This window comes from Colletes latitarsis, chromosome 14 (assembly GCF_051014445.1).
Source record: "Colletes latitarsis isolate SP2378_abdomen chromosome 14, iyColLati1, whole genome shotgun sequence".
Lineage (NCBI taxonomy): Eukaryota > Metazoa > Arthropoda > Insecta > Hymenoptera > Colletidae > Colletes > Colletes latitarsis.
In genome coordinates, this window is record NC_135147.1 from 18148641 (window position 1) to 18175058 (window position 26418).

Here is a 26418-nt window from a genome sequence, read left to right on the forward strand (position 1 = left end):
ATAGGTAAACTGTACTCTCATCCCTCTGTATCATCGAACCGTCCCTCCTCCCGGCATCGACACCCCCTTTCTACGCGGCCAGCGCCGACGACCGATCGGCCAGCAGATATCGCTCTTTCGTTTTCCATCGACGCGATCCCCTACCTCTGTTTCCTTTTTTTCTTTTTACTCCGCGGCCCTGACCGACTGCCACGCGAAAAAACTTATACTACGTGACCCGCGAAACCAAGAATTCGATCCGAAGGATCCGTTTAGGGCAGCGAAGCTGGTTAAATACAACTGTGCAAGTTGAGACTTCGTTCGTCGATCGACCATCGGTAGTGACCATTTTGAACATCCAGCGCATCCCTGAATCTTCTTATACGATTACTTTTCATTAATTGAGGGGGTTGAACGAGATTCGAAGAAACAAAAAATTTGTTTTAGTAAAATTTTTAGCCACACAGATACACGTGTTCCTGAAGTCGTATTTTTAAATTCGAGAAATAACGATGTTACGAGATATTTTGCGCAACTTTAGGCGACTCGAATCCCGCTGATATAAAGGTGTCTTTGGCGCAGTGGTCGACGAATTTCAGAATCTTTTTTTGCATTTTTCGAAAGTTTAATCGGTTAGAAATGTAGACCGAAAGTTTTATTTTCGGAATTCGAAAGCGTAACGAAGTTGCTGAATATTTTTGAGGGCGTGTGAAATTGTTTAAGCGCGCCGTTTAACACGTTTGAACCCGTTTATTACGAAACTTCAATTTTTCGAAATATAATGAACTTATTGATTTCTAATTTCAACAGTGTATTTTCAACTATCCTTAATATCGTTCAGTCGAGGCTTTCTCTAATGGTTTTATTTTTTATTCTATGTCAAAAGGGCTGGAAAATTTGATGCAAAAAATGTAACTTTTAATGGCACTCATTAAAAGATAGCGACGTTATTGTAAATTACAAGTTTTTCAAATTATTCGAACGGAGGGAAACTTAACATCGATAGAACCACAAATGGACAATTTCGATTATAAATAACGCAAAATAAAATCAATATTTTTTCACCTTTTTCATTTTACTCCCCAAAAGATATAATGTGTATACATATAGAGATTATAATTTCTAAAAGTTACCAAGTTCAGAACAAAATTACAAATGTAACATTTTTCGACCCAACATTGGGATGATTATAAGTATTAACGACTAATGAGAAGTCTTTAGAGATATTATTAATTACAATTAAATACCGTATTAGAAAGTATGCAGTATAACTTTATTAGAAAACAGGAAATATTCTTTTTCAATTTGAATAAAAATTAAAATAGATTGTTATTTTTTAATAAACTTCAGATAAATTTCGAATTTGTATTGTTTAGTCTGTTTATGAAGACAATATGATAATCAAATTGGATTGAGAACGAAATCGTACACAAAATTTGCATTCAATTTGATTTTCGTAAAATACTCGTAAATAATACGTTTATTAAGAAATTACTTCATAAACATTTGTAGACGAAATTAAAAATTTTCATACTGAATGGTACCATTGGTATAGGTGATAATCAAACAAAATTAAACTCGAAATATTTCAAGAGCAATCTCTGGAATCCTGTTTCTAAAATTCCAATTTTTCGACTTTAGTTGGATCTCAATTTCTCCGTTAATGGATCATTTATAGACAGTGGAACTAGATTATAACGAGCACGAATATAGCGAGATCGTGGCTGTAATTAGCAAAAAGCCATAATGATTGTAATTTACGCGTATTCCCATACAATTGTTCGCTTCTATAACGAGCGTACTTGGCGGATATACTGTATAAATGTTGATAATAAATTTTGTTTTAAGAGGAAATTTGAGAAATATCGGAGCAACATTTTCTAAACAAACGCCAATTTTAAGATTATTTAATGATACGAAATTACTTCCCTTTATTATTATTATCAAACATTTAATTATCGAACATTCTACTATATACTTCCAAAATCGTAACGTTACTCCCCGGTTTCGTCCCTTATTTTCAGGACATCTTTTCAGAAATTTTCACTGTTAATACTATATGTTCTACAATTTTATCAACGATATCAAACGAAGCAAAAAAAAATTGGAGTTTTATTATAATTTATACACGCGTGACAATATAAGAAATATTTATTGAACGTATTTATTGCTCTAAACATAAATGAACTTTTGGAGAACGGATTTTATAGAAATATATATTCGTATATTAAATTTATACGCGACAATTTCGTTTCATTGAAAGGGCATCCCTCGTCTTAACACGCGTCCAAGGTACAAAACACTCGCGGCAGGGTTGATTAATAACCGCGCCCCAATTTCCGTAGGCGTTGAGCTTCCGCGAATGAACCGTGCCGCGTGGCGCGTTATAGCATTTAAAAGGCGAACAATTGGAACGTACAAAAGGGTAACAAACGTAGCTAAAACGGGAACGGCACGACGGTACGCTGGTCTGACTTATTATAAAACACTGGATGGGCACTAGCCAGCCACGAAAAATATTTTCTAACGAAATTTACGAATTTTTGGAATCGTTGATCGTTGATCGCACGTTACGTATTCATCGGTCGTTTCGTGTGTCGAAGACTCGATCGATATTTCGAACGAACCGTCCGAATCGAAATTTTTCAGCGATGAATGGGAGTTCTACGAGCATGGTTTCCTTTACTCAAGGACAATTCATCCGCGATACCCCAACAACCGTGCAGGAAAAAATTAGCCCACGAGAGTGGCTGGCGGCTTCGATCGCAGTTTACGCTCGGTGCACGAACGAGTTCACGGTGACATCGATCGCGGGATTAAACCATTGACGATCGCGACATTCTATTGCCCGGGTTTATTTATCTATTTACATGACGTGTCGAGAGAACGAAATTTTAGTTCACTTTTTGTGTCCCTTTTGAGCATGAAATTTAAACGCGGTTTTCAATCGATTTACCTTACTGATAATGTTTTTTTTTTTAACAAGTTTTGGACAAACAGCAAATCAACGTTTCAATCCTCTTTTCGTAATACGTAAAGGAAACTAGAGAAATAATATTGTCAGTGTTTTGTAAAATTGTATATTTACCCCATTAGGTAACCACATTGTTTTAGAATCTTTCTAAGCATTCATTTACAAAATTTGTTTTAAATTTTTCGACATTTCTAAAGTCTAAAACGTATACAAATTCGAGCCAAATCTAAAATATTACGCCGCAAAATGCCAAACTTAACATTGAACGACTCGCGTGTTTCAACTGAAACAAAAAATCGCCACAGATTGGACATAAAAGCAGACATGAGAATTCAGTTATGTTCCATTAAGCTGGATATTAAAAAGCTTTATAAAAATGTAAAACAATGTCACTTACATTACTATAAATAACAGTGTTTTTGGTTTTAAAATAACGCAGATATTTTTTTCTTTTTAGTTTTTTTATGTGTAGACTTAGTAAGTGGTGAATTTATTGATTATATATTTATCGAGGTACCAATGAATAAAATTAAATGAATATACATTTACAAAATTTTTCAAAGTACAAAAATTTGTGAAAGGTGCACAAAAATATTATCATTAAGTTTGAAAAGGGTATCTTTGGTTAATCAATGGTTAATAATGAATTTCTTTAAATTTATTATACAGAGTGTCCATAAAATACGAGGTCTCACTGAAGAAAATATTTATTCGTTTTATTTGATACAATTTCTAATAATTAATTGTTTGCAATTAAATAAATTATCCAACTACTGATATAAAATTTTGACAAAATTTTGTCCATCTTTAAACTAATTACGTTTCTAAACTATGGTTCAAACTTCAGTAATGAAAATTGTATGAAACAATAATCGCGAAATTCTATACTGCATTATATTTATATGAACATACGGGATTGAATTGTGGAGCATGGCAGCTAAAAGCCATGTAACTAAGTTAGAAGCATTACAACATATCATCCTTCGAACTATATTTAATGCATCATGCTATGTGCGTACGCAACGATCTCAGAATTAAACTCTCAGCAAACAAAATTGAACGTCTATGTAGCAGATGCAGAACAATATGAAAAGACCATCCTAGCAACCCAGCCATAAATCTACGTGCACTAAAATCTAGAATACTGTTCGAAAGTATGTATGTATGAATTTTTATAAAACTTTGCACAAATGTTCATGAGATCTACCTAACAATTTAGCTGTAATTGGTTCATGTCACTTTTTTATTTCAAGGGAAAAATTACAGTCGAAATAAAAATTGAATTGCGAAAAATTATACGAAAATTAAATTACTTAAAAGTAACTTTTGTTTAAACTATTTTCTTTGTTAATTTCCTTCTGAAAGTAAAACAGTGTCGTCAACCAATTATAGCTAAATTTTTTAGATAGGTTTAATGAACGACGAGGAAATAAGTAAATTAATTTGAATACTGTTAATTTACCAAAATGTCCTTACTGAAAAAATTTTAAAGTCCTTTGAGGATACATGAAAAAAAGAAATTGTATTCGCGATTGAAACGAACAGTTTTCCTTTCTCTGTTCTGGTTTATTTCGAAACCGATAAAGATTGCGATTACAGGAGCTACGTATGGAAATATCGTTCGATAAACCCAGACGTCCGAATGACACGGGAGTAGATATTAAACATAAATTTCCATCGATGCGCGATGTGCGTAGCCGTTAGCGCGAATACATAATTTCCAAAAATACGTCTATCGCTATACACATCTGCTAGTATCAGTTACCTACAAACATTAGCGATAATTACAATTATTGCTAATTGATGTGTACGCAGAATTATATCATTCTGATTGATCCGTTCCGCATCAAAGCGGCGGTCATGAATGAATAACAAAAACGGTCCAAGCTCGTTCCCTTGTCACGGAAGAATCCTGACGAAACATAAATAATCAGCCGGGACGCGAGTAATCGAATTAATGACAATTCCAACACGCCTCCGGTTAGAATCGCGTTATCATCGTGAGTGATCAACGTATCAACCGGTTTCTAATTTCGTATGCAAATCTGCCACGACCGACTAATTGAATTGAACGCACCCGGGATCTATGTATGTATCCGCGCGATCGACTCGCTCCTCTAAACGCGTAATTCGAAAGAGGCAACGGCCCTCTAATATTTTTAACTGCCCGAAAAATGCTGTACCAAAATGGTCGCTGAAAATAGAAGTACCACGAAAATAAGTTGTCGAGTGTCGATGTAACCTGTTAGGACAGGAAGAACAATTGTATATTTTTATATTTATCGTGATATTCGAATTTTGCAATTATACGCATTCGTTGGCGGATAAGATGTACCGAATCGTTTCTATTCACTTTGAATTTCGAGTGTACGGGTGTTCGTGATCGATGTACTCGAAGCACGCCACCCAAACAGGGTCAATTTTTGGTGATCCAGTTCAACCTTTCGGATATACCAAACTCTGTGTCAATGCTCGAGGTTTATGAATTCTTCGCGAGAAATGAAAAGGTTGTGCTTCACATTCTAAAATTCTGTAGCAGATACAAATGGGAATAAAATAGAAATAAGTTTTAGTCGTTCACCTTCTAAGGGTTAAAATGGGGCGAGTTGATATTTACGAGAACGTAATTTTGTTGGTTTAAACAAAGTTTTCTCCTCGCTAATTATGATTTAAGGATAAACTCGATGAGAAAAATTATGAATTTTTGATTCGAGTGGAAGTTAGGACAGTAGTTATATTTGATTCGTTAAATACGTGCGTTCGATGTAGAACAAAATGGCGCTACTAACTAACGGGAATCAGTTTCTGCAGGGAAGAGTCCAGGATTAAGTAGTTCTGCCACGATAAGGCTGACTATGTCTGACCCAATACGTTTCTGAAAAATACTGGCCTTATAACAGAGGCGGAGGGATTACTAATACTTTCTTGAACTCATTTTTAATTTCCTAACATATGAGACTGGAGTTATTTTTATAGCAGTAGCCCTTGTAAAATTTTTTGCAAATAAAAAAACATGGAAAACTTGGGTGCTCTTTCTCAATCTTCAGTATCTCGTCTTGTGGTTTAGTCTTTTTAGAATTAAGCATTTTTCGTGGCTGTAAAACTGTAAAATAAATAACGAAAAAAAATTGTAATGTCTAGTTATATTAATCTTCAAACTTCTTCGCAGAGCAATTTAAAATTAAAATTTGCGATGAATACTCGTTACAATCGAAGAAAAAGGAAACAAAGTCTTGTTCGTTACTTATAACTTATCGCGAATAAAAATTCGCGCAACTCTGGGTGATGCTACGTAGAAATTGAAAAAAAAATCTACATCGAAAATCGTAACATTTACGACAAATAACATGCTCGTATCGAGTGACCTTTTCATTTTGATTTTCTTACTCGTAAAGATTATTTTGACTTTACTATTCTTTAATTTTACCCCACGCCATTATTCCCATGGCCATACCAGAATCACAACCCCTTTGCAGACGGAGCACGAACGTTGGTGAAACACAGAGAAACAACGTCCATCTGAAAATTGCTTTAACTAATACATTTTTACTTTGATTTAATGAAACGTTGCATGCTTATTAACACTGACTGCCATGTCATACATATGTGAGTGACAGGATGTATCAATTTGGAACTAGAGAAATCAATTGACTTATAGAAATAAATACTAAGACAAATTTTGGACATAAGATCAAAATTTTAGTCTTGCAGAGCATTATGCTCAAGAAATCAAATTGTTCTGATTTTTGACGATTACTTTCCCGAAAACATAACAGGCAACCAAAACGATAAAACTCCATCGGTGTATCCAGACACGGTTCGCGAAAGTGTTAATCCGTTGGGCGTCGCAAAGATAAAAACGCGTTCGATTATTAAATTTCGCGAACAGTTTTCGTCGATAAATTCGTCGAGCGAAAATAAAAGGAACGCGAAATAATTATGGTACGGTAAAATATTCTTGGGTGCACGCGGAAGGGAAGACGCGGGGGCGGAAAGGGCGCGGAGACGAGAACCGAAGCGTAACGCCGTCGTTGAACGACGATAGCCGTTCGCGATCCCGAAGACTAATAACTCGATTTCCTGTAAATTTCGTCCCAATGAGCGTTCTTTTTTCCCTAGGAAATAACCGGTTTAATCAGGGACGGCTTCCTTCCCGTGCTATTTGCACGAAATTTCGGAGTTTCGAGCCCGCGCGATACATGCGGGTGGCACAGCTGCGCCGAATGCCTGCTAAAATTAGGATGCTCGCGTTCGTGTGCGTTTATACGCGCGTGTGTGTGTCGAACGCGTGCAGGTGGAGGTGTGTCCGTAAGCTTTTGCGCTCTCTCGGCCGTGCTTGGCCTCTCCGGCCGCGCCGTCCCGCCACCCGCGCCGCGCCGTCCTTTTCCGTCGCCCTTTACGCTCCCCGTTCTCGCTTCCACCCTCTGGCTGCGTGCTTTTTTTCTCGTGTGTGCGCGCGAAGGTCGGTAGCTGGCCAGGCGCGAGGACGAGGAGCGGAGGAGAGAGAAAACGGCCCGAGAGAGAGAAAACGGTGGATGAAAAGAGAGCCAGCGCGGAGTCTGGAGCCGAGAGGGTCGATAGGTGGGCACCGACCACCCCAAAAGTCCGCGCACTACCGCCACCGGCCACCCTTTTCTCCTCTGCTGCCGCCTCCTCTGTCTCCTCTTGGCCCCCTTGGACGAACGGTCGCCGGGGGTGGCGACGGCCGCTTTATAAATATCTACCGTGGGACGTTAAACAGTTCGCTAGTTACTAATGAAAGAATAAAGAAAAAAAATTAATTTTAGAGAAAAATAACCACTAAAGAAGAACGCTTGATATTAGTTGCAACAGCCACGCGCGATCATTATACGTCGACGGGCTACGCGAGATGATGGGGGCAGGCAATCGATAGACGCGCCTAAGAACACAGGGAAATGTTCGATCTGGAAAGGGAACGAATCGAAATTCTTTTCTCCTTTTTCTACTTTTTCCTTTTTTTTTTTTGTGTTTGCTGTTGGTCACTTTCACTGAATTCGCGCGATACAATTTCTGGAGCAGTGGTCGCCAACCAGTTCCCAGAGCGATGAATTTAGTTCGTACGGGTTTACTTGATGTGGCGTAAAGGAAAATTGCGTTTGCATGCGTGGAGCATACGTTTCGACGATTTATCGCCTCTACTTTCGTGGACTTCGATATCGAAAATGTATTCTGTTTTGCGTCGATAGCTTTTGTCCACGGCTGTGGTCAGTACCGTATCTGGGTTCAATGTTACCCGTGGCAACCATTTTCAAGTGTATCTGTTTTCTACAAAATGAGACTTTTCTACGCAGAAACGAATATGACATAAGTATTCTGGATAATTAGTAATTGTATATTCAAAATTTGATACGAGGATATCATTCAAGATTACACTAAACGGACTAGAGTCAACTTATATATGAACTAAATAGACTATTAATACAGAAGAGAGACACATTGACAATACTTTTAAACGATTTTGTTTCGTCAATAACGTAAACATTCTCTTATTATTATCTATTTGTTAAAATATTTAGTTATTCTTACTGGAAGTGGTAACAGAATCCGCAAATCAATAGAAATGTTACAAATAAATAAAGTTTTACAATGACTTTCAAAATTGAAAAGTGTTGCAATAATGCAATTTTAACTAATGCGAGTAAATGTGTAAACAACAATATATTTGCATCTTTGAACCGAGGGTGCATATGACCAGGGTTCTGTTTGCCCTAGATACGGCTTTGACTATGGCGTAACGCTTTTCCAAACACAAAGAAAATTAAGTTTGTTATAACTGTCAAGGTATACGTGTATTAGTATTTATCGTAAAATGTTGATCGAGTCTGCTTACATTTGTATGTTCATTATTCTCATTGAAAAGATGATCAAAAATGAAACTCATTGATCCTTAGTGTAATGTAGTTCCTACTGTTTCATGGTTAATAATTAATAAATTTCTGTTTATTTTACTAGGAATTTGCCAAACATTCATGGTACTGCCGAAGGTTTGGGGCACAAAAAGAATGCACTACCACGTGAGTATAATTTAAAGAAATTTGTATTATTTTTTCATTTCCGTTTCCATTATTTTGTGTTATTCTATTTTAAATATAAAATGTCAGAAATGTAAATATTATCAAAAAATTTCCTTAACCAAATTGTCGAGTTTTCTTATTAATAGAGATTTTGTCATGTTTTCATCATACACTATTTAGATATTTATGTCTACCAAATTATAAAATTTTCAAGGTTGGCTATCGTCGATCTAAAAAATCATAAAAACAAAAATATTGAAAGTCACAAATTATAGATTCTTACCAAACAGTTACGTATCGCATTAGACGTAATAAATTAATATAACATTTGTACGTAACGCGTCATAAAGCGTATAAAAGTGAAACAGAATAGCGCTTCAGTTAATGAGTCGTTAAATAAATAAACGAAACAAATTTCTTAGGAACTAGTTTTTGCATTTTTGTTTATTCAAAGATTTCGATTACCGTTTATTTACACTTGAACTTTTCAATTTGCGGGAAGCAAGGTTTACCTTTCGAACAAGTTGTTAATTTTAGTAATGACCTTTGTCGACACGTTTGCCCTCGATAAATATTAATTTGTCGAGGTTTCGATGAATTCGCGTTGAACGCGTTTAATTTCGACCAAGATTTACGGTTCGAAATATCGATTCTAGTAACGGTGTTTTTTCAACTCGACGAATTTAATAATTTCAATCTTGAACGAAATCGCGAATTGCAACTTTAACGATGGACACCGAAATTTCGACGAATCCAAATAAATTATTCAGTTTGCAAAACAGTGGAAGAATTTGTATAGGCGCGTTTTTGCGAACGACGATCGATATCGAGGATTTTTAACGTCTTCGACGATAGATGTTAATAACGGGGATCGCGGTAGCCATAGTTATCGGGGGGCAGAGGGGTGTGTGTTGTACGTAAGAGTGGCGATAACCGGCGATAATCTGGTTTTGTTCGATACTTACTCATTCATGCAAATATTTATAATTCAACGTAAGCGTTTTAATTGCATTAGCACGGTAACGAGTACTTGCACGCGTTCATTAAGTATGGAAAAATGGCGGGGAATAGGTTGGGCGGCGCTGAATTTTCAAAGGAAATATTGATCGCTCCGGACGCTTATCTTCGCTTCTCGCGATTTATTTGCACGACGCGACGCGCTCCTCGAGACTCGAGCCCCGAGGAAAATCTGAAATCCACCCCCATTTTTCTCCGAAAGCAAGTTTTCAAGGAACGAGTAGCGCCAGGGAGTAATTTCGTTATCCGCGCGTTTCGAAAACGGATTTGCCTTTTGTAGGGACCGGTAATAAACTCCGCGAAAGAAACGGAACACGGTCGGGTGCGAACGAAGTCGCAAAACGGAACGGCGAACGGAGGAGGGGGAAAAAAACAAAATTGACGGCAATTAGTATCGATTGGAAATTGGAAGGAAACGATGATCGACTGTTTTACCTCCGGTAACGGGCGTGTCTTTATTATTATCCACGTCCGCGAAGAATCGATTAACCGAAAATTCATATGGACGCCTAAAATATGCAAATGCAGGACAAAGGAATTCATTTCGAAGTTTAATTAAAAACGAGCGAAGTAAAAAGTACCGGTCCCCGCGTGTGTGTGCGCACGCGAAAACCATCTCTTCCGTATCGAATGCTGCCGCTAAATTAAATGAAGCTCAAAATATCCTCGCGTGTAATGAGACGGAATAAAGAAGAGACAAGGGAAAGCGGGGGTCAAAATTGTCGAACGCAAATTGCACGGAATAGTTTGAGGTCGGTGCAACGACCCCGCGAAGGAGTCGCGATTTCGATCGGAAACGCGCGGGGGGGTGGTTACGCGGATTCGAGCGTGCACACGCCGCGTCTACCCCGTGTACGGTCGTTTCTGTGCGAGCATCCAGCTCCTGGGGGAGAGGGGGGGTGGGGCACCGCCTGACGTCTGAGATTTAGAAGCCGCAAAATAACAAAAGCTTAAACAATTTCCGGCTACAAAAGCACGGCCATTCTCGTGGCCGACGTCGCGTCATTGTTTGGTCTTACGGGCGACAGGGTGGTTGGTCCACGGGCAGGATGTAAGGGGTGCGCGTTAATATGTCGTGGACGCGATATCGCTTTAACGGGCACGCCGCTCGGTGCCCTATTTAGAAGAAGACCCAACCGAGCGGCGAGAACGAGCTTCTGAAATATTTGGACGGGCATTTTCACGATGGGCGCAAATGAAGGCATTTAGAAGGAGAACGAGTTGTTTGCAGGCGGTTTTTAACATTATAAATTCGAATTCCGTTGGAACGTAGTATAGAAAATCTTTTTCGCGTCTCTGGGAAAAATACCTTTAGAAATTATTGTTTAATTCGTTGAATAATTTCGCTGATACTAAAATCTATTTCAAGAACGATTTTTACGTGAGATTGGGGCTCTCCATTCTTCTTGCGATCATTTCTATAATACGAGTTTTAAAAAATATTGTATACAGCAATGATTTACTTAATTTTTGTAGGTTGAAACATTCCCATATTGTGATTTTATTATTTTTTGTTTTATACTATACTAGCAGACCCTCGAGGAATGTGTATATAGCAACCGAGGGGTCGGTCGAGCGCTTGTGAGAGTGCGACCCCTCTGGTGGCAAGCATAGGAAGCGACGCCATACTATATTCTGGGGAAGTGACTCATTGTCAGTATTCTATTTCTAGAGCATGTTGAAATTTGTCTTTTTTGTGTAATATTATTGAGTTATATTATCGAAAAAATTTAATCACGCGATCTAAAATAAGGAAACATTAGATGTTTATGCGACATTAAATAAAATAAATAATTTTGAGAAAGGAGGAATTTCGTACTTAATGAATTAATATATAAAAGTAACACTACACATGATTTTTGTATAATAATATATACAAGTTATAGAAATTGTTGAGTAACATTAGAGCCAACTATTTAAAAAATCTTCATTTTAATAATTACTGCCTCTGCTTCTCCAAAGAGAATATCAAATTTTCAATTAATTTCTCTTTAGAAGTCCACAAGCGAACGAAGGATTTTTTAGTCTATGTTTCGTCTGCATTTTGTATATAATGTAAGAACACACGAATCATAAAGTAATGAATAGATCAGTAAAGGTGATTAATTTTTTAATATCGAGCTTCAAAATTTAATTAAAATAAAGACCGTTGGAGAATGTATAATTTATAAACATAAAAGGTACTTAATTGACAAAGGGTGCGAAATTAAAATTTTTTTCTGAATGGAGCGTTGAATTAAAAAATAATGGCATTCGATCTTAGAGGGTAACCAAAATTAAATAAAAATTCAGATTATTTATATAAAGTACTTTTTGTAAGATTTCTAGTACAAACTCTTGCGAATTTTGACATTATTCTTAATACAGATTAAATATTTTCCTCAATTTCAAAAATAATAATGTCTGAGATTGATTTGTTTATAATTTAGTGTTTCAGAATAATGTATATTTTTATCGAAATTACAAAGTTTGGCCATGTCAGGTTCAACCGTTCCACTAACTTGTGCTGTTTTTATTAAAATTAGATCAATACTTTTTACCTTCGTGATCATTAATGGTTTAAATTACTCAAAAATCGTTATTAAATGAACGTCGATTAATTTTTAAAATTTCGTAATATTTTTTAATAAAATATCCAATAATGTGTAAACGATCATTTTCACTTAAAAGAGTTTCAAATTCAGTGACTTTAAAAGATAAAGAATTTTTAGTTACTATATTTTAAATGCATTTGTTATTTGTGCAATCGTTATTTGTGACAATCGTTTTGTAATTATTATTTGACAATAATATTTCAAACTAATAAATTACAAATATGACAGCTTACATAATCCAAACGATTCTGGTTTATCCATTTAATGAACTCTGCAATGTTTAATTTAGGTCCTCTTCGGTACAAAAATGATAATTATTAACACACAAAAAATATAAAAATTACGGTTGATAATATACAAATAAAAATTAGTCAGAGTGAGTAAAAATGTTAATATTTTGAAAAGGAACAAATTAAATTCTAGAAATTACCATCTGGACGTGTGTAAAATTAAATAGTCATTAAATTTGAATTTCTGGAGCCGAGAGATGGAACGATGATATTCCGAGTATAAATAAAATTACATATGCTTAAGATCATGAAGTACTCAGCATCGTGTGACACATCAGAACAAGCTCAAAAATGAAATATATACTTCTTCCAATTTCGAATTCACCCGCGAAAGAGGAACAAAATAAAAAAATTCCGATTATATCATTGTAACCCGCGCGCTATTTACTCAACGGTATACAAACTGATCGACCGCGATCGAGCATGGGCCAACTTCTGTTTATAAAATAATTCCGATATCGCTAAAACTTTTCTCAAATTTTCGCCGGACCATTCGTTGTATACTTATCAGGCATGTCCCTCGCAAACATCGAAAACTGCTCCCGAACAGGCTCAATTTGCTTCGCCAAGCTAAATCCGAAAAATTTCCAATACGATTCGCGGCCGGTCGTCTCGCTCCCCCCCACAAATCACCGAAGAACTCGTTCGTAAATGAAAGAGAGAGGAACACGGGTGATTCGATCCTTATCCTGTGCTACTTGTCCAAACAAGCCGCGCAAAGGAGCTCCGTCGATCTGTGTACGCGCGCTGAAATATCAAAAGGGCTCCTGGAGGAAGAAAAAGAAAAGGGGGCTGCAAGGGGTGGTGGTTGGAGGTCGATGCGATGAGTCTCGCTGCTTCAGCTTCGGGCTGTCGCAGGTGTGGTGGTCGACGTGGCATCGGGGAGCTAGTATTCACGACAGTGTCGCTCCGGGGATGGTGGTGGTAGTGGTGGTTCGGGCGACGGTTATCAAAATTGCGCGTGCCATTATAATTTTAAAGCCGGCTTTCCTCGCAGCACCGCCGCCTGGTCGTTGGACCGCAGGAGGTGGTGGAGTTCTGGCAGTGGGTAAAAGAGGAGGAACAGAACGGGAGGACGAGAAAGGAGATGGAGGAAGTGGCAGCGGGGGGTGGTCGGGGGGGGGGGAGGAGGAGGGTGGCTCGGAGGAAGTGGAAGAGGAAGAGCGAAAGAGGTGGTCGGAGGGTGGCAGCGGCAACGAGGGTGTCGGTGGGTCCGTGCACGCTGGGGATTGAAGTTCGGGACGGCACGGGGGTGGACGAGCAAGAGAAGGGCCGAAGGGGGTGGGTCATTTATTTCCCACCCGCACGGCATAATTTATCGCGAGGATTTTCGCGAGAGCACGCAGAGAGCACCGCGATAGAGGAGGAGCTAGGTAGGAGAGAGGAAAGTAGCAAAAGGATGGGTCGGAGGGGGGATCGGGGGGTGGGTGGAAAAGGGTGGTCTGCCGGTGGCGGCGGCGCTGCTACGGTAGCAACTCGCTCCGAGCATCAAGAAACTGATGTAAATGGAGGCAAAGTATACGTCCTACGAATGCTCGTTCTCGTGTCCTCGTCTTTGATAAAAGGACCCTCGATTTACTGCCGTCTGCAGCCCGGATTTTGCACACGAATTCCGAATTACATTGTTAACGACTTTGAGCGCGGACCGTCACCAATTTACCTTTCACTCTTGCTGATTATATTTTCATCTTCGACGTCGATCCCCCTACCCAAAATTGCCTCTCCCGACGAGCTTTCGTAGAAGCAGACATTACGCTTTTCAATTTATAAAGAAAACATTATCCTATTCGAGTGTAGATTTCTATACAAATTGACAGAATATTAATCAAACTATCGTCTAGCATTTTAGTGTGAATTTTTTCGAAGACTTTCTATTCATTTGTGCAATTTAAATTAGAAATTTAATTACTCTGAGGTATTCTAGCATGTACGAGTACGTTATAGTTTTTATTTACTCATTTTGTTTACCAGTCCTATTCATCATATCATCAAAAAATAAGCAATATATACGTACAATATTTTCAATATAATTTTACGTTTTAGTTTCCAATTGAAAAAGAAATGATTAAATTATTCAAATCAAATTATATTTTCTAGTTTTCACAAAAGTCATTTTAGATTGCATAGTCTAAGCCCAAGATGAATTTTAGTTCATTTCGACAGAAAGATTTCATTCCTGAAGAGTTTAAAATGGCGGAATAATCGCTTCCGAAGTCGCCAATTTCTGATTGAATTTTGAATTTTGTGTCGTTTCAAATGTAATTTGGTTTCAATATCGAGCGATATCTACTTCGAAACAACGCAGCAACCGGTTATTTAAATAGAAAGTACAGTTTAAACAGTAACCGGAACCATACTTTGTCGCGGTAGTTGACGATCTAGAATCATTTAGTCGAGCAAGTATTTACTTTGCCTCGTTATGAAGCGATACAGTTGAATTCCAGATGTGTCTAGCGATTAGTATCGACCAAGGGACCAGGAAGAAATTTTCATTGTAAAATATACACGAGCTCTCAAACTGTATCGATGCGTTTACGTGTGCAACGGCACTGGATACGTAACGATTTACGCGTGAAATTTTCATGAACGCGAAACGTAATTCGTGAAAGTAAAGACTTAATTATGGTTATTGTATGTTTACCGTGTATACCTATTACTTGGATATTGGATATTTAGCGTCAATTTTTAAACGAAAAAATTCATCATTTATGCCGCAATCAAAATAAATAGCAGAAGATAATATTAGAGAAGATAGAACGAATATATTTTAAAGAATTTTTAGATTACAACTTTACAAAATTGTACAAATTATGGAATTGTTTTATTTGAATATCTATCGACATTGCGGCCATGTTTCCGTATTGTATCAATCGTGAAATATGCGTGTTACGATATTCAGAATAATTCTAAAATTAACACAGTATCCTCGTAGAAATGAAAAATATTTTTAAACGCCGAAGGGCCATGCAACGCGCCTAACCGCGTAAAATCATTGATTTTTGTCGGTACATCGAGGGTCATTCCCCGAGAAATGGCGGGTAAGGTAACGAATAGAAAGAGACACAGAAGCACCGATCACATACGAGACGAAATTTCGCGGGATACGATAACCGACAAAAAAATCCTCGCCCGGGAGTTATTTATCCGACCATCAATTACATGTTATTGTTCCATTAGCAAAGAGCGAGGAGGACGGTGTTCGAAAATTTTTTAAATACAGTCTCCAGACCGTACAATCACAGTTTCTGTTTGTCCAATCAGAGGATATGTTTGTCGAACTCTACCGTTTGAAATATTCCCCTTGCGGAGAAATCGGTAAATAAATTGGCAACAGACGTTGAAACGGAACGTCCGCGGGGGACCGTGTACTATTAATTTCGTCGCGAGTATCGTTATTATTACGCAATTACTTAAGAGGCACTCGATAGACCGTACCGCGTACGATGTCTTGCGGTCTATGATACGCCGGTATTATCGATCAGAAACGGATTACTCTTGGTCTCCGATATACCCTGACACAGTTTAAAGCCAAGACCATGTGACACCCCCGACCGCGTGACACTATCATTCATACTCGTCCGTCCATACATCGAATCCTTCTCATCTGTATATCGATCAGCGTCCACGCTGTGGCCGAAGAACCACCGACGGGAAGGGGTGAGGGGGGCAGAGGAAGGTAGCAAAACACGAGAAGGGCAAAGCGGAGCCAAAATTTCGTTCCGACGCCCCGAAGCTGTCTGTCTAAAAATGAGGGTCGCGCGCGAACAACGCCGGGGGGAGGGACGTGCGTGGGAGGTGGGGGGTGAGTCGTAGGAAGAAGAGGACGACGGAGCGCGAAGGGTCGACCGCGGTGGACACGGAATTCGAATCGATTCGAAAGCCTTGAAAGTCTAAGGCAGGTTATTTTTAAATTGATCCCAAGCTCGGCGCCATCGTCCGTGGAAAAGTCGCGTACTGCGCACACCCCTGCACCGGAGCCCCTTCTACGACCCCTTTGCCACCCCTGCGACGCCGGACGAGGACGAGGAAACGCGGCACGAGGCGAGGGGAGGCCCGTGGAGGCCACCCTCGCGCGACCTCAGAGGGGAAAAATACACGTTGAAAGTGCGCGGGTCGCGAGGGTGCCGTAGCCGACGATGTCGCTGCTGTTGGTGGTGGTGGTGGTGGTAGTCGTACGGACGACGGTGGTGGTGGAAAGGTAGGCAAAAAGTACGCCGAGTCCGGATTGGACCGTCATCCCGGGGTGGGGCACCTTTTCGAGCGTCGTTCATCTTTCCTCGCTGTCCTGAAAATCACCCCCGAGTCGTTCCGTTCACCCTCGCCACGAGCTTCCTGGAAATATTTTTCTTCGTGGAAGGAGCACAGGGTGCCACGAACTTCCAAACGCCCCTGGACGTTTACACGATATCGGTATTGTTTCTGAATTTACTCTAACAAACCGAGATCGTTGCACTTTCCGGAATGAAATACGGAGGCTTGAAAGATAATTTAATATTTTTGAAATGGAGTCGCACGGTATCAACTTCCCCACGATTATTCAGAACCTGGACCACGCGAAGAAATCCAGTATTATCATCATGATAGCGTTCGAGGGATGTACCACTATACTGTTGAATATAGACGATATTGTACTATCGCGATTATCCTTGAACCTTCAATCGATACGTCGAACAGCGTGCCCGGTGGGATTAATTTTCGAAAAATAGATGTTCGACGTCTTTTCGAGCGCGGGCTGAAATAAACAGAGTAAAAGGCTTCGTGTCGCCTAATGGAAAATTCTCGTTCGAGCGTAACGAACGAACGAACGCGGCCGCTCTCGAAACGTAAAAATTGTCACTTTCAGCTGCGCTTTTGCATAATACGCGCAACGATCAGAATTCATAGAATAATTTCGTTCTAGACGACTCGTGCATGACTTATCTGCCCGTCACGGCTGACAGCCTTTCCGCGGACCCATTTTAATTATCTCATCCTTCAAATTATTCGCTCGGGGAGGTTCGGATTCCTTCAATCTCCGCTTCCTTCTCCAGCGATGATTCCCGGAACAGTTTGAGAAATACCTTCCGATAAATTCGCGATGTTCCGTCGAGTTTGCGCGAATAAATTACCCAGCGGAGGGTGGAGAATTTTAGGAAAGTTTGGTGGAAGAATATCCAGTGTTTAAAATGTAACGATTCAGCAAAACAGCGACGATTTTTCAAATAACTTTCGAAAGGCTAATTCGCGCGATCCTCCGTCAGGCTTCGCGATATAATCATGTCGGTAGATAGATCGTGTCGCGCTCAATTTATCGTCGAACGTCCTCCCAGCAGCGGCGTCGTTTTATTCAGGAAATCGTTCACGGCCGGATGCCTTTTCATAATTCCGCGTAATGTCCTCCTATCGGGCGCGTTTCGACCGCGACTACGGAGGGAAAGGACAAGAGCAAATAGGGTGGATCTAACCCCCGGTGAAAAAAAGGCAGAAAAAGCAACGAAAAAAAAGGTGGGGACCTCCAGATCCCGACACTTGGCTCGACGCGATAATTAATCAAGCTAAGAAAGCCGTACGACCGTGAACCGTGGCGGCGGTGGAGGTGGTCGACGGGAAAAAAAGCTGGCACGGGGTGGAGACACAAGGCTGAATTCCAAACAGAGAGGTGGCAGCAGCTTGTTGGCAGGGAATTTGGCGGGAAAAACGAATCCAAACGCGACGACGGGGAACACGCGGAACAATGCATCACGTTCTTCCCGACCGACGGAGAAAACAACGATAAAAAGCGAAAAAGGAAACGAACAGGGAGGAGGGGATGAATAAAACGTCGAGTCCTTCGACGGAGGGGATGGAACGTTCTCCTACGTGTTCGTTTCGTCCTTCGTCCGCCGACTCCTCTGCGCCGATCTTCTCGCTCGATCCTCGATCCCCTTCCATCTTATCGCTCCCTTTTTTTCGGAAGCGCCGGTCCGCGGTGAGGGAAATCAACTCCACCCACGCAGTCGCCGGCATCCCTTCTATTTTTCTACCACCACCGGTTCGCCGGGCGACGGTGGTGGGGCGCGAGAAGAGTGGAGGGTAATTTTTAAAACGTCGCTTGTGGGAAAATAAAAATTAGCCTGGCTGGTGGTGGGGGGCACGCGATTGGTCTTCCTTGGTAACAAAAGCGTAGCGACGGTCGGGGAACGTAAGAACCGGAAAGGGACGCAAAACACGCGAAGGAGGGGGGGATCGTTTTTCAAGAGGAGAAAAAATCAAGCAACGACGAAATAGTCTAACCGTTTCAGGGGGGATAGGGGGCGGATAATGACATCCCCTTTCGAGTACCCGCGACTTCTCGAGGGAGGATCGGAGAAATTTACAGGGTGTTCCAGAAGGTATCGTTACAGCCGACTTTGTTGGCACACGCGATGCGTCACCGGGTCTGACGCGGGTTATAGCGATTGGTTTGGCGGGAAACTGTCGAACGTTACAGGATAAAAGTGCGCTTAACGACTGACCGATGCACACACGACGTTGTACGGCTTTGATGCTATTAACGCGCGGATCAATGGAGCGATTCGGTCGCCGAGAATTAACGTAAGACCAAAGAGGAACGTATTACGCGATCACCGCCGCGGGTTTTCGCAGTTTTTATTAAAGTTCCTGACGCTGTTAATTGTTACCGCTGACGGGATTTTAATGGAAAACCGGCGTACCAGCTTTCACGTCAGAAACGCGACGCGCAACAATTAAAAACAACGGTCCCCGGAGTTCATCGAACGATTATTTCGCTTTATCAATCGGCCGCGGGGCAAGATACCGACGACACACAGAACACTGCCCCACAGATTTACCCACGTACGGACCGTGTTCTGCGGCCGAGACTCGTAAATGCTTTATTAAACATTTATAACGGAAATATCGAATAAAATCCTACGTAATCCGGGCTGTAAAAACGTATCATGTTTTCGCAAATAGTAATTGTATCGACGTTTGCTTTCGATTTTGAGATTAGGAAACAGTTTAAATTATAATGAAATAGAGAAGAAGATGGAGTTAACAAATCTAAATTTGTTTAGATATGTGTTTACGGGTGTAAGTTTCAAGGTAAACGTAAGAAAATCATTGTTTGGAGAAGTGTACTATTTTTCAGAAATTCATGCTAGAACATCGTTAGAAGAACCTTTTAAAAATAGCAAAAGAATTCAGTAAAATCAGCAATTAAGATAAACTTGTTTTATAATGCAATAGCAAAATATGTGAAATTGTTAGAAGTTAAAATTAGTAAGAAAAGAGAAATTAATAAAACTGCTTATGTACAAATTTTTTCGACAAATAACCGAGTGAAAATGTTTATAAATTTGTTACCAATGAAAATATAGTGTATTAGTACAGGTTAGATCACTAAATTTCTATTTATGCTAACTACAAGCATTAAAGATTCATTATCGATTCTTTGCGTAAACAACAGCTTACGATAAAATGAACAAACCACAAGATTTCATAGATAATTAAACATTCTCTCATGATAAACTTCTATAAAACCTAAAGAATAATGAAATAATGTATGGAAATTCTGAAACAAATTTAATATTTTATATTTGTTGCGAACTAAATCATAATGAATTATACAATATGTCTAATTAGGTTTTTGAATTTATATGAATTTTTACTGCGGCATTCACTTCTATGAGAACAATATAATTACATATATCATTAATTCCAAAAAAATATAATTAGACTTCTACTTTTTTATGAAATACACTGTATAACCAATGGCGGATTATATGTATAGAAGAGACCAAATATCCAAAGGCTTGGAATGTTTTTAATAATTAAAAATACTATAGTTATTTCCCCAAAAATGTATAAGTATACACTTTTATATAATTTCACTTGTTATTAGACTGTTTATTTGCTTTAAGTCTCCTATTAGTTTAGTGTCGAAAACCTAACAGGTTAGAAAAATGAAATTTCGCATACAGCCTTATTTCAAATGATAATTCTAGCTATTAAATTTCGAAACTCTTAGAATTAGAATGGGTCCGTCGAACCAAGAAATATCCACTGCAATTAATTAAACTGTTTAATCTCCTTCTCATTCCATATTAGGCTTTTTAATAATATTCTACAGGAACCCAAAGTTTCATAATAATTTTAACTTCACAACAGTTATTTATTACACTTTACACAACAGCTATTTTTACACTTTATAAATACAAAATTTTCACCACTTTAATCAACGAGAAAGCAAGGATCGTTTTTAAATTCCCGAAAAATATTTTCTAAGGTCCTGTTGAACGAATAAGTAAATAATGTTTTAATGCCATTTTAAAACCCTTTTTAAATGGAAACTATTAGTCTTATTAGTGACCGTAGATTAACAGACTGTTGTATAAATAATTTAATATAATTACAAAAGTAGCAAAAATATTAAGGTTGCCTGTTTCTATCGAACCACCCTGTGCGTTAATGTATTAATAGAGAAAGCCGAGAAAAAGTGAATCCATCGCAGGACAATCCCCGGTTCGCCCTCTCTCATCGAGCAAGGATCAGAGAAATTTATAGGGTGTTCCAGGAGGTATCTCGCTCCGCGTAGATTTATTGGCACGTGCGATGCGTCACGGAGAACTGCGTTATAGCACAGCTATACGGATCGATCAATTTGCCGCGGAAGTTATAGGTTACCTGACAGACGCGCATCTTTAATCCTCGAGCCGGCCAGACGTGGAAAAGTTATGAAACAAATAAGGCTGATCGGGGTGCATTACTTTCGTGTAATTCGAAGTCACTGAACCGTCTGGCCATCTTATTTATTTTACCGTAATTGGGTTTTATCGTTGTATAATAGCTACGAAAATGAATTATTAAAACGTAACCAAATGCATTCGTAATGAAAAGCCTGTATTTATTATTTAATTTGAAATTACAGGGTAGTCGCGTTGAGACCGTAGCCGGAATATTGGGATGTTAGTTTGGGTAAAATAATTACGGAAGTTTCTCAGCTTCGTTCTGTTGTTTTTCGCGTTCGAAAACGAATCGGTCATCCGCTACGGTATTTGCAAATAAGCGAGCGGAACTGCGAGCACAAGTGGCTACCTTTCCGTCCCTCTCGCTCGAAATTTAGAGAGATTTAAAACGCTCGCTGGAAGTATTGCTCTGTTCCCATTTATTGGCACGTGCGATGCGTCAGGAGAAAACACGTTACGGTACACTGACTGATCGGTTTGGCGGGAGCACGTCGAACTTTCCACGGTGAAAGTACGATCGCTCCGCACTGCAACGAGCAAATGCACGCGAGGGTGCATCTAACGGATTGCATAACCGGTCCAGCTACCACGGCGAATACGGAGTCACAACAGTTTCCGTCATTTCTGTTCGGGCTCCTCTCCTATTTTCCACTTGAGATTTCGATTTTTACATCCGCGTAATACGTTTCTATCCGTATCTCTGTCTTTAAATTTTTCACGACGCTCGAGCGTTTTGTAATATTTCTCGGACGCTATAATTTCTGCAAAATTATTTATTTTACGTCCAAAATTATTTTTTGTTGTTTTCACCATAAATATTTCTTGCATTTGTACCTTCGTTATTTACTGGAAAAAAAGAGACGGTAGAGTGGGGTTTCATTGTTCAAAAATTTATTTATTTATTAATTAACTCAGTATCGACAACCCTTTGAGACAAATTAGAATTTAGGAAATCAACATCGATGCAAAAATAGGGTGTCCCGACCCTAAGAGAACAGAGTGTTTCTCGATATAACTAGCTACTGTTGAAGCGACCGTAAGCCTTGAAAAAGAGAAAAAGAAAATCAGTGGAAATTCATGGTAAAGAGAATCGTTCGAATTTCAAGGACAATTTTTCACCTGCCGAAGGTGTGGACAAAACTTTCACGCGACGTTTTAAAGTTACACCTGCGTCCTCGTTCATCTATCGCGGGGAGAGCAACGCCGTCACAGGCGCTGCAGAAATTGCGAGTAAAAATTAATTACCGAGCGCGCGCGCGCGTCCACGTCTGTTTTCCTTCGATTTTCGAAATGGTCGCGACGTCGGCGCGAACTTTGTCGATTTTTCGCGAAATTTCATGATCCCTGTATCGACGATTTAAACAATAGAACCAAGGAAACTGTAAGGAAGAATATTCTGAAGCAAAAGTCAAGAGAAATAGTTCTATTTTTATTCGAAGAAACAGCATTTCACCCTATTTAGTACACTTCATCTATGTACTTACTTTTCTGTTTTTATTTGGTGAATAAAATCGTTAAATAAAAATATAATGCAATGAATGGTTTAAAATTCTAAATTTTTGGATCGAATAAATTGCTGTATATTTTTTTTATTGGTTATCTTTCACTCCAATAGAATTTTGTCTGAATATAGTAGTAATGTTGGTAGACAAAGTACAAGCACAATGTAAAAATTTGGTACAGTATCGTTCATAAGTGTCGCGTGATTATCCCTGCCACCTTCTAAAACGAAGAATAATATAATACTAATATATTTCGAATGAAGAAAGATAACGATTAATCAGAGACGAATCACTGTACTGTGCAAAGATTGCAAATTGCTGAGTACAAACTTTTGACACAGAGGCCAGAAAACAGGACACTGTCTCGATATTTCGACGCTCGATGCAATTCACAAATGACAATCGTCGACAACTTTCGAGCTCAGCACAATACATACCGTCGAGTCACAATTGTTTCGCGAATAACTCCTAAATTTTCCAAATAAAAGCACAATGTTCATTTCAACCACGAACAATTTTGAAACGTCTTTCGACAGATGAATATTCCACGAAATGGCGCATCCATCCGTTCGATAAATGTTTCTTCGCCGTAGAAGTTGTGTCTATTTTTTATTTTACGAAGTCTGGGAATATATTGTGCAGCCTTAGTCCCTGAATAGCGAGCATTCGGAGCCAGTTCGTTCGCGCATTCGTAATTCGTCGCGCGGGCCGCACTTAGCCACGCTAAATTGCGTTCGCGAATCTCGTTAGCGCGCTGCGTTTCTGCCCGTTCTGCCGTAATTTTCGGCCCCGAAACTTGGAAGGCGCGCGAATGCGACTCTCGACCGCGAACGGCCCCGGACATCCGGCGGGAGATCCGTAATTAAACGCTGACAGGAAGTCGCCATGGCGCGCGACGAGCGCGAGCGCGCCACGTAAATTGAAAAATTTCGATACACCGGCCTGGCCACGCCGATCATCCGCTTGCGGTTTCGCACGTAAAACACTGGCGTGGCGTTCGTCGGAAAATTGCGTTAGAATTTTACCGTTCGGTTGAAAACAAGATCGATGGATAGACGAAACCTCGATCTGTTTGGAAGGTGGGAATGATTTCTCGAGCCTGGGATGCAATCAAATTTTCTACCTGCTTCCATTGCGTTTCGGTTTCTACTATTGTTGGAATTCTACTGTCCCATTACATCTACCCCGAGTAGCCAATTCTTTTGCGTTTGACTATAAAATCTTCATTAACCTCTAAATATTTATTCCCAAGTATAGTAGTTTCTTCTTTATAGTATAAATACTACATTTACTATATTGATACTATATTTTGAAGCTCGATACGACAATTACCAATTGACAAAAGGTAATCGTCGACAACTTTCGAGCTCAGCACAATACATACCGTCGAGTCGTAATTGTTTCGCGTTTGTGGATTGGCAAAGTTCAATAACAATAAATATTTAATTTCAAATACAGTAGCTTCTTCTTTATAATACAAATACTACATTTACTATATTAATACTATATTTTGACGCTCGATACGACAATTACCAATTGACAAATGACGATCGTCGACAACTTTCGAGTTTAGCACAATACATACTGTCGAATCGTAATGGTTTCGCGATTGTGGATTGCCAAAGTTCAATAACAATAAATATTTATTCGCAAGTATAGTAGTTTCTTCTTTATAGTACAAATACTACATTTACTATATTAATACTATATTTTGACGCTCGATACGACAATTGGCAATTGACAAATGGCAATCGTCGACAACATTCGAGCTCAGCACAATACATACCGTTGAGTCGTAATTGTTTCGCGATTGTGAACTGCCAAAGTTCAATAACCCCTAAATTTTCAAAATAAAAGCACACTGTTCATTTCAACCACAAACAATTTTGGAACGTCTTTTGACATATGACGAATATTCCACGAAATGGTGCATTTATCCGTTCGGTAAATTTTTATCTTACTGGGAATATATTGTGTAGCCTTAGTCCCTGAATAGCGAGCAAAAAAATCGAGTTAAAAAAAACAAAATACGTTAGAATTTTACCGTTCAATTGATCCAAACCTTGATCTGTTTGGAAGGTGGGAATGATTTTTCGAGCCTGGGATGCAATCGAATTTTCTACCTGTTACCCTTGCGTATCGGTTTCTACTATTGTTGGAATTCTACTGTCCCATTACATCTAACCCGAGTAGCCAATTCTTTTCCGTTTGAGTGTAAAATCTTCATTAAATTCTAAATATTTATTCGCGAGTTTAGTTGTATCTAAACCGAGTTAAAAAAAAATGAAACACACGCGTACGTGCCAAGAATATTGAGATGCATGGACGTCGCTGCAATATTTCGCGCCCGAGGCTGGGTATTTCTCTAGTCGTTGTAAATAATTTTTTAAATAATATTACAGCGTATACAGTCCGACTAAACGTTTCAATTTGATCATCGTATGATCATATAGAATTAGAAATCACAAACGAGTACCGTGTACACTTTTGTATTGTATTACGATGTGCCACCCAACGCGTTGAAAAGTAATCGTCAAGGACGAGGCCGATCGACGCGCTAAAAACGATACCACGTAATTCGAGCGGTTGCAGACACTAATTTATAGCACGTGCCACTTTCCCGCGCTAATTTACGCTCGCGAATCTCATTAAGGCTGCGCTTCTAATCGAACATGTTCCAGTAATTTCCGTGCCGCGTACATGAAAGAGAGAATCGCTCTATGAACCGGCAGAACAATGAAATCTGCAATTAAGCAAAAGTAATATGTGCGTTACATGAATTGGAAATTCTGGAAACCGTACTCGGGCCGATAGCCGTTCAAAAACGTTCGAAATAATTTTTTGTCCGGGCGGGGTCGACGCGCGGGTGAACGCCTGGTGCGCCATGACTTTTGCGATTGAATCATGAAATCGTGCCTCGCATTGGACCGTATCGCGGGGGGAAAAAAACCCCAGCAAGAGGTGGGTTACTGAGATAATATGCGGCAAAGAGCGGTGAATCGAAGGCCTCAGGCTTGAAAAAACAAAAGATTACGCGCATACATAATTGACTCATCGGTAAATGACTCGAAATATTTTTCAACGGTTCCGAACGGGCAATCGACCACTTCTATTAATTCTGAGGCTTTCGATTCGGCGAGGAAATATCGCATTTTACCTCAGCAACAGTGAAGATTAGAATTTGGTTTCTAAGAGTCGATTTGGTATGGAAATTATCATCGTCCAAAATAATATTAAGTGTAATCTTTAAATTCATAATAATTCTCCTACCTCCAGTTCAAAAATCACTGGAGACTCAAACTGTTTTTTTCATTCGATATGC

The 26418-nt window shown here is 39.4% G+C and overlaps 1 long non-coding RNA gene across 1 annotated transcript in view; it reads left to right on the plus strand.

The window, feature by feature from the left end:
• The window catches only part of LOC143350146 (uncharacterized), a 175281-nt gene that overhangs the window by 132129 nt on the left and 16734 nt on the right, over positions 1–26418 (plus strand). The window contains exon 4 of the long non-coding RNA XR_013081063.1: positions 8927–8988. This is a non-coding gene — a long non-coding RNA (uncharacterized LOC143350146). The remainder of the gene's footprint in view (positions 1–8926; positions 8989–26418) is intronic.